General features: G+C 38.0%; 1 protein-coding gene across 2 annotated transcripts in view; it reads left to right on the plus strand.

The window, feature by feature from the left end:
- The first annotated feature begins 846 nt into the window (after positions 1–846).
- The window catches only part of Rab23 (RAS oncogene family member Rab23), a 177,765-nt gene continuing 168,341 nt past the window's right edge, over positions 847–10,270 (plus strand). The window contains exon 1 of one of the 2 annotated variants that reach the window (XM_067114198.1): positions 847–987. The gene's annotated coding sequence lies outside the window, so the exon portion shown is untranslated. The remainder of the gene's footprint in view (positions 988–10,270) is intronic. The other variant, XM_067114200.1, reaches the window with a different exon arrangement.

Here is a 10,270-nt window from a genome sequence, read left to right on the forward strand (position 1 = left end):
ACTTTAGTAAGATAAACAATATCAATAGACTGACGTTACGTAATGTATATACGAGTGTATGCATATATATATATATATATATATATATATATATATATATATATATATATATATATATATATAAACAGACACACATATATATATGTATATATATACACGTGTGTGTGCAAATATCAGGCATTATATGTGTTGTTATATAGAGCTCTTGCCAATGTATTGATTAAGAAAACGATAACATCAGGCCCAGACTAACACACTGCATTTTGTAGAGAGAGAGAGAGAGAGAGAGAGAGAGAGAGAGAGAGAGAGAGAGAGAGAGAGAGAGAGAGAGAGACTGTATGGCACGGGAGTCAGACATGGCCTTGACTATGCCAATAATGATTTTCGTCAAAAAATCTATCAAAATGATTATTTATTAGGCACTATCATTACTAATATCTGCCCTGTTAGTTATTCCGTGTCACCTGGCCATTCTTGTTATTCTTGATAATCATTATCTTTTATTCAGTCATAATCATATATCATATTTGTTGACATAACCGCTAGTCTCAGGCAAAATATAATTCTGCATTAGCTTATAATGATCCGCTAATCAATATCGTAGACTGTAGGACCTACAGATAAAGAGCCGTAGTTTGTGTTTCGAATCTTGGCACCAACATGTGACCTTTCGGTAAATAAGCACAAACGTTTCTTAAAATTTACGAGAACCTTTCATTACTCCCTTTTTATAATTATGACATGTCATTATGATATGTCCTACGCCCATTACCCCCATAAAACCATCAAAATTCTCGCAGCTATACTGTGTAAGCCCCGCCCCCTCCCCCTCTTTCCCTCCTCCGTAGTGTCAGTCAGACGCCGAGACAGCCTCAGACAGGTAGGACTGGAGGAGCGTCAGTGTAAGCTTGACTGTGAAGGTGTTGGTGTGCCATCCGCTTTGCGCCCAGTTGTCTCTTCACTCGTACCGCCTTCTGAGGGAAATAGGTAAGAAAGATTAATGAAAGAATGTTTTTTGTGATAAGGGCATATGTTATGTAATTTGACATAACCAACCGTATGCTAGGGAAGTGCAATAGAAGTAAATTTTGATATTTTTTCGGCTAGACATTTGTAATGTATGTTGCATGCGTTTGTATTGTTTGTATAAACTTTGTAAGTACGAGGGCATGCAGCTTCTGTAAAACTTACGTTTGTTTTGCAGCGGTTTACAACACAGTGCAAAAAAAAAAAAAAAGATATTGCGTATAAAGAGTCAAGTGTACAGTGGTTTGTTTACCAAGCTGCAGTAAGCATACCTTTGTCAGGCAAAATTGCATGCTAGGCCTAGAACCACTGACGCGATTAAAGTAGCCTTGCCAAATGTAATTGTTTATATTTGTCTTATCATTAACACACAATCTCTCTCTCTCTCTCTCTCTCTCTCTCTCTCTCTCTCTCTCTCTCTCTCTCTCTCTCTCATTGGTCATTCTGAAGCAGCTTTTTTTCGTAGATTTATTGGTATTTACACAATATGTCCATTAAATCGAAAGGAACGTAGAACAGGAAGATGAATTATTCATGAAAACAGATGGGTTTAATAGGGAACGCTTTCCGATAAATTAGTAGATACACACGCAAGAGAACTATTCATGCATGCTTTTAGAACGGAAGTAGGCCTATTCATCTTTATTAGTTCTTTTCGTGCAGGTATTGTGCAGCACAGTTTTATGTAGTGGCTGTATTTGTTGTAATAATAGAATCTCTCTCTCTCTCTCTCTCTCTCTCTCTCTCTCTCTCTCTCTCTCTCTCTCTCTCTCTCTCTCTCTCTCTCTCTCTCATAAAGTAGCTGGATAGTATTTTCTTGACGGTTGTAGATCACATAATTCTGCCCTTGATTGTAAAATTCCTTTTCATCGGTTTGTGAACACATCATTCGTGTGTGGTCCCCAAGGGCAGCAAAGTTCCTATAGCTAAGATATAGGTTGCTATCACATGAAGCGAGATGCAGATATGTGTTTTATGTATTTGTGTGAGATAAATCAATCTTTTTTTCGTTGATTAAACATTCGTTTATCCCTCAGAATATTATCATTCAGTGTTTACTCTGTGGTATATGTGTAAAGTGTTTATGGTTGTAGGCCTAGTGGGAAATACAGAAGGGGACAGCGTCCCATAACTGACAGGCCAAGGGCCTTATTATCCGTGGGTGCACCCTGTCGCCGGGAAAGTACCGGCTCACGAGATTGCTGTCTGAGTCAGAGAAGAGATACAACTAGAAATAAGGATATATATATATATATATATATATATATATATATATATATATATATACACATATTATAGCTATAATATATATATATATATATATATATATATATATATATATATATATATATATATATATATATATATATATATATAATGTGTGTGTGTGTGTGTGTGTGTGTGTTTTTATATTATCAAACTTTATTACGATGTCAGTTACAGAAGATAAAGCATAAACTTCTGAAGTATACCGAAAAATCCGATCTACGTGGATAATATCGATCCACCAAACTATTGATAAACTTCAAGGCACAATGAGAGATAACTTCCATCCAGAAACATTAATAGCCAACAGTATGTTATTTATTAAACGGCTACTAAATTCAAGGACGAAATGAACGAGTACTTCGTTAATGTTATGGCGACATTTCGATGTGAAAAAAATTTATCCGATTGTTTGACAAAGAAATTGTCGTTAGTAAACTAGCGTATAAAAATGATTTGGAGGATAATTACTCCCTCCCTCATCAAGCTCTTTTGGACCCTGGTCATAACCTAGACCCCCGTAGAGGGGTAGTTCCGTCAGCGCACCTCACGTGGTGCACTGTAGCCACTACTCAAGGGTCTTTGCAGCGTCCCTTCGACCCCTAGCTGCAACCTTTTATTGCACCTCTGTTCATTTTTTTCTTTCTTCCGTCTGACTTTCCACCCTCTCCTAACAGTTGTTTCATTGTACAACTGCTAGGTTTTCCTCCTGTTACACCTTTCATACCTTCTTACTGTCAGTTTCCGTTTCAACGCTGAATGACCTCGTAGGTCCCAGTGCTTGGCCTTAGGCCTAAATTCTCCATTCTGTTCCATAACCTAGACGTACCATGGTCTTCAGAAGTCCTCACTTCGTGTGTTTCAGGACTAGGGGGTGGGGGAACCTTAATTAGGGCACATTGTCTTGATTTACCTTGACCTTTGTCAGGAAATCATTGTCCTGGTTTTAAAATTCCCTTGTTTGTAAATGTTATAATATTCCGATAATAAAATTGTAAAAAGGTCCCGTAGTTTTTGTTAGGCAGTCGTTTGCCGTGGCTTTGGTTTTTCCCCTATTGTAATTTTATAAGTATTTGATACATTTCCTATGTAAAACAGTCCCTCACCTTTTCTTATATATAGATGGCTCCCCATCACTGAGTGTCGCACCTTGAGGCTGGAAATACCGTTCATTTCGACAGTTTGATAAATAGCAAATTTCTGATTTTTAATGTTTGTTGATCAAAGTCATCCGTAGTCGAGTTTGCTAAATCGAAGTTTGTGAGTCGTTCAGTATTTGCTGGTCGATATTATCCACGTAAATTTTCTGTAACTGCTAATGGGATAGGGTTTTCTGACAACAGTCAAGGAGAGTCAGTAAATATATTTTTGGAATGACTGTAAATCTTAAGCGGGTTTTAACGGATTATTAAAACAGTTCATAGTTTTCTTCGGGTCGGTCCTCACTTTTTTTAAGCTTATTTTGGATTCTTAAAGAAGCACCTTGAAATAGTATAAGGACCTTTTCTAATAAGAGTTTTTAATGACGAACACGTAGCTTTCTCAAGTTTTTGCTGCACTGTAACTGGGAGTTTGTCGCCAATACAATAATCAATTCTGAATCGTTTGAAGGTCTCTCTTGCAACCACCTAAAAACAGTTTGTTAAAACAAGTTCAACAAAGAGCAATGAATTCGCTGTGGTCACTTGTCATGATAGAATTTATCACACACTGCATAGCCTATATGTTTTTGTCAGAGAGAGAGAGAGAGAGAGAGAGAGAGAGAGAGAGAGAGAGAGAGAGAGAGAGAGAGCTTATAATGTACTGTAGAACTCTCGTAAACCGTAATGAGACTGGTACTATAGTCGAGGGACACAAAGACAGTAGATTATGCAAGGGGGTGCAGCAATCGGTTTAGTTTACGGTCCTGCTGGTTGAACCTGTTAGTTTAACACGCGTAAATTTCAAGACACACCCTTATTTGCTGTGGCGGCACTCGCTTTGCCAATGAGGTGGGCCTGTTACAATTTAAGGTCACGTAATTTGCTCAAGGGTAATTCTTTGTAAAAGTTACAGGCGCCACTTACAGGAAAAAAAGAAGCTCCACGGAACTTTATAAAACCTGTAGCTTGAACTGTACCTGGTCATTCTGTATACAGAATAGGTTTCGTGTATCGATGGCAGTAATAATTGATCAGTCGGCTTTCGGGACTTATTATGGCTCATTGCCGCTTGAACAAGGCTGTTCATGTTTGTTCCGAATTTCATTAATTAGCTTCTTACATAGTGCTAACTTAATCCAGAGCTTAATCCCGTTCTTTTATCGGGGCTTGGGACCGACTTGAGAATAATTATAAACTTTCATGATTCTATGCTCATTTATAAGTTGAAGTCACGAAAAGTAAGTAATTAGTAGTCGAAATGCCTATGGAGAGGTGTAATTACTGTAGTAATTGCCGTCATTTCCAGTGACATATTGTCTTCCTGCTGATTATACAAGAAGCCCTTTCTTAACACCGGCAGACTCAGCGATCTAAGCCCAGTGTATTTTTAAAATATAATTTTTTCTCGAGTAATTTTGTAAGTGTTCTTTCTTCTAATTTTGAAAGTTTTATTTTTTCTCTGGTGATTTTGAAAGTTTTTTTTTCTCGAGTAATTCTAAAAGATTTATTTTTAGTTGAGTAATTTGCTAAAATTTTGTGACCTTCAGCTCTCGATGCTTGGATGTAGGTTCGTCACAGGGAGTTGGTTTGATTATCTCAGTCTAGTTGGCAAGTGTGTATGTTTTTCAGGACAAAGTGACTCCCCAGGAGCCATGAGGATAATTGAGATTGTCAATACGTTGATGTAAAATCTCAGGAAAGTTTTATATGGCCTTTTTTTAAGAAAAGTTTGTGCATGTAGATACTTATATACTTTTTAAGCAGATGTAATCCTATTTTATGTAATAATTCATGGTGAGAGTGCGTTTGACTCCACCCAAAAAAAATCAATGCACAACAACAACCAAGTAATGCCTGAATCGCCTTTACGATAAAAATATAAGTAATGACTAAAGAAAATTAAAATATAAAAACTATGTTCTGACATTATAGGCCTAAAGACTACGAGCTTGCTTATATTACAAAAGCTAAAGGTTCTTTGCAGCGTCCCTTCGGCCACTATCTGCAACCCCTTGCATTCCTTTTACGCTAGCTCCGTTCATTCTTTCTTTCTTCCATCTTACTTTCCACCCTCTCCTACCAATTGATTCACAGTGCAACTGCAATGTTTTCCTCCTGTTGCACCTTTTCAAACCTTTTACTGTCAATTTCCGTGTCAGCGCTGAATGACCTAATAGGTCCCAGCACTTGGCCTTTGGCCAAAATTCTATACTGTATTCTATATTGTAAAAGTAGGCTTCCAGAAAACTCTCTTGTGGGAAAAGAGAGAAAGTAGAGCAAAGAATATACCGTATATGTAATACCAAAGTGTGAACTACTGTAACACACAATTACAACGTAACAACAAAACAACCAATTAGCAGCTGAAGTAAGTACGTTGAAGCTGAAACCAAGGTAAAAGTTTTCATAGGTCCCAGCACTTGGCCTTTGGCCAAAATTCTATACTGTATTCTATATTGTAAAAGTAGGCTTCCAGAAAACTCTCTTGTGGGAAAAGAGAGAAAAGTAGAGCAAAGAATATACCGTATATGTAACACCAAAGTGCAACTACTGTAACACACAATTATCAACTTAACAACAAAATAACCAATTAGCAGCTGAAGTAAGTACGTTGAAGCTGAAACTAAGGTAAAAGGAGAAGGAAACACTTTCGGCGTTTACTCACGGTCTAGGTAACTGAAAGTCCCGACTGTGAAAGTTAAACTCACTATCATAAGGAAAGTGAAGGAGCACCTCGTCAAGAAATGAGTGATAATAACATAGATACTATATAGGTTTAACCTATTGGCTGTGGATTATGATGTACATTTTGGCTTAATTATGGGAGATGAAGATAACACTATAAATTAATTAATTTGCGGTGTATATTGAGGTAAGTGTCAAATAGAATGATAAAAAACAGCAAGTGTCAGTAAAGAAGTCACATATGTTGCCTTCTAAGTCAAGAATACGGTTGTAAAAATTCTATAGTTTTCATCAGAATAAAGGAAGTTTACTTCCCAGGTTAAGTGCCATATAATGATAATCATTATTATTAATGAAGAGACAAAAATTGAACTGTAGGAAAAAAGACGACGAAGAAATCAGCTTCCATAATAAACGCCCCGTGGTTCTGAACACAGTTCCGTTACGGATGACGCAACTTGATAAATCAACCTGAACGGAACTTTTAAAGGGCTTTTGGCCAAGGGCGAAATATTTTTCCAGAGGATGGGGAACCAACACATCCACACGAGGAGGAAGAAAGAAGAAAGAGGAGGAGGAGGAGGAAGAGGACAGTTAGGGCTTGCTCAAGGGTATAACAGCCTTCTCTTGTGTGAGCGTGTGTGAGGGTGCATCGCCCTATACCCTAGGATGAGTGCACAGTTAGGATGCCGTCAGGTGGTGGTCTTCGCCGTTGGAGTCCTTAGGATCGACCCCTCGCACCGGCCAGCACTCGTTCTCGGGACTCGTACTGTTTCTTCGCCAGGCCACCTCGTCCTGCCCCGGGATAGTCAGTCTAACGGCCTTCGAAATTCCACTTTTTATGATAATGAAGATGCCCCAGAATTTCGAGAGTGAACTTCACACAGTTTTTATAGTGAATGATGATATTACTTTAATTGTATTATGTATTAGTCCGGCATCTTTAACGGAAAGTCAATTGGACGGGCGACCAAATGACCTAATCTTGTGCGGGTCCGAGGATGGAAATGTAGGAAGATGGGAAGCTGTTATTCTGCTTCTTGAAGAATTAAAGCTTTTTAGACAGGAAAAGCAGAGGAAAGATAAAAATTCCGGCGCTTGTCGTTGACAGGCAAGAAATCGTTACTGAATCTGATTTCTATCTTATGTTCTTATTCTTGTTTGTTTTCCTCTCTGTTCTTCGATTTTGTTTGTTCATAATTCATGGCTAGGGAAACCATATCAGTTGATCTTCGTATATTTTATTCATGGGTTCATTTATTGATTTTTTATATACCGTATTTTCCGATGCCAGTGGGTTTACCATTAACATATATTCCTCTCCCACTCTCTTTTTCTTTTATACTTATCCGTTCTCATTGTCCTTGCTTTGATTTGCTTGTTCTTCCTTTGTATTATGCGTTATTTTATGTATGGACGTTCCAGTTATCTAGTCTTTTTTTTTTTCTTAAATCACTCCTTTCTCAATTTTCTTCCTTTCTTTGGATGCTTACCTTTAAAATATCTTGCATATGGACGTATCATAACATAGCTTTTGCTATTCCCTCGTTACCTTGTGGCCTTTTTCCATCCCTCATTCCTCTTTATCTTCATTCTCACCTTTTTACTAGATTCCTTGCATATCGTGTGACGGCAGGATTTTTAAGTGGACACCTGCCGCGATCCTGAAGAGGCCGTATGTTTACCTCCGGGTCATCTTCACCCCCGGTATCCGACACACGTGGTTTAATACTCGTCCAACGCCCACTTCTTTCTCCTCTCTGCTGGTATTTGATCGGTGGTGCTGATCTGATAACGCGCCGGTTCTTGCATATGGCTCTTGCTGACTTCATGTTACGTTACTCAAGTGTTGAAAGGTTTCCTGTAATCGAGAATGATTAATAAATTTTTTGAAATTGTTATTCGTACCAGATGTATTGAGGTTAAAGAAGATTCTTTATTTGTAATGTATACGAGATGTATTGAGGTTAAAGAAGATGTTTTATTTGTAATGTATACGAGATGTCTTGGGGGTAAAAACAGTTTTTTATCTGTAATTTATACTACATGTATTAAGGTTATATAACTGTACCTAATTGCTGCGGGTTTCGTGTTCTCGAATATCAGTCGACAGGTTTGTGAACAGAATGTCGAGAATGTTTCCACTTAACGGAAGAATTTTAAGTGTTTTAATAAAGAATGTTTATTTTTCATACCTATGGATAGTGGCGTGGCGTTACGATGGTATTACATATCTGTTTTTTTTTTAAATAAGAGATAAATTTGTATCAGAGGACTGGCAAGACTTTTCAAGAGATAGGTTGTGACATCACAAGATGAAGAATTTGTCCAAAAGTATTATATTGGTATTTATACAGAGATTTACACTGGTGTATTATTATTATTATTATTATTATTATTATTATTATTATTATTATTATTATTATTGCACAACTTTTGTCGTATTCATGCCACAAGACTTTTTGAGTTCTGTGACCTTGTTGCGACAGAGGAAACGCCCCCTCCCCTTTTGCAGCTTTGCGACGACACACGCAACGTGCTACGAGATCGTCGTGTATCAAAGGGCATACACGTAACCATTTGCGGTACGGAGTCACGCGAATCGTTTCTTTAAGGGATTTCTGCGCATGCGTCTCTTCGCGGTTAGGGCTAGAGTTGCCTCACTATTATGATTACAAGGCAAGCTGCAATCCTAGCAGATTACTACAAACACAAGAGCCTCAGAAGGGAAAATCTGCCCATTACGGAAGAGGAAATTCATAAGTAAAGATCAAAATTTAAAAAAGAAATACCAAAGCACTGCAAAAGATAGAACACATAAGTTAAGTGAGGCAAATAACAAATAAACCTACTCATCTCGAAAGCATTTGCACCAAGTTTAAACCTGGGAAGTTCCAACGATTCAGGTACAGGATTAGGTAGAGCTTTCCACTGTAAGGTCAAACTAGGAGTAAAACTTTTAGAAAACAATATGGTATTGAGCCTAGAGTAACGTGTACTTTTCTCCTTCTACCTCACTGGCAAGAGTATATTTGAAGGACATTGCGCTCTGTTTTGGAACTCTCCCTTCTCAGCCTTTTCTTCTTCAGTCCTCCTGCCGCAGGGGGTTAGTGCCGTCATTGCACCTCACGTGGTGCACTGTAGGCATTACTTAAGGTTCTTTGCAGCGTCCTTTCGGCCCCTATCTGCAACAACTTTCATTCCTTCTCTTGTACCCCCGTTCATATTCTCTTTCTTCCATCTTACTTTCCACTCTCTCCTACCAATTATTTCATAGTGCAACTGCGAGGTTTTTCTCCTGTTACGCCTTTCAAACCTTTTTACTGTCAGTTTCCGTTTCAGCGCTGAATGACTTCATAGGTCCCAACGCTTGGCTTTAAGGCTAAATTGTATATTCTGTTCTCTCTGTTCAATCGTTCAGGCGCTCGTGAGAATTAGGCTTTAAGCTGGAGACGGACTAAGTCTCTGTGTACTCTGTTGGGAAGGACATGGGGTCAATCATTTTCCCAATATTAATGGGAATTCCACCCGTGTGGGTCATCGGCCGCGTGGCGAGGCTTCGTGACCTCCGTTCGTAAATACAAGAATTAGGTCAGGGAATTCGGATGTTTACTTGATGCGATACGTCTTGATGCCATAAATATGACGTTTCTGATATAGTCAAGGTCACGCGTATGCTTTTACTCTTTTTTTTTATTTGTTTTATTTTCGGGTCTCACTTAGAACTATTGCCGGTTAGACAAGATTGTTTCTTGGCCGCCCTCCAAGATGTTCTGACCATCCCTGCTGCAATGGAGGTGAAGGTTCTCGTATCTTGAATATTTTGCGTGTGATGTTTCCTTTTGTTTATGAAAATGCGTTCATGATCGTGGGTGATTCCAGTTTATGATGAATAGGTTTCCTTCGTGATATGTGTTATCTAGTTGGCTGATAAAGGATGCTATAATCTAAGATCATAAAATGAATGCAGATTACCATGAGAGTTTCTGTATTACGAGTTTTTCCAATTTATTATCGTTTGAACACTAGTTTTATAGCATTTTGTTTATGATAGATTCATAATCAGTTTCAAATTTTAAAAAATGATGATGCATATTTTTGTCAAAATTGCAAAACTCGAAATAATTTTCTCTTGATAATTTTCTCGTGTA

This window comes from Macrobrachium rosenbergii, chromosome 13 (assembly GCF_040412425.1).
Source record: "Macrobrachium rosenbergii isolate ZJJX-2024 chromosome 13, ASM4041242v1, whole genome shotgun sequence".
In the NCBI taxonomy this organism is placed as follows: Eukaryota; Metazoa; Arthropoda; class Malacostraca; order Decapoda; family Palaemonidae; genus Macrobrachium; species Macrobrachium rosenbergii.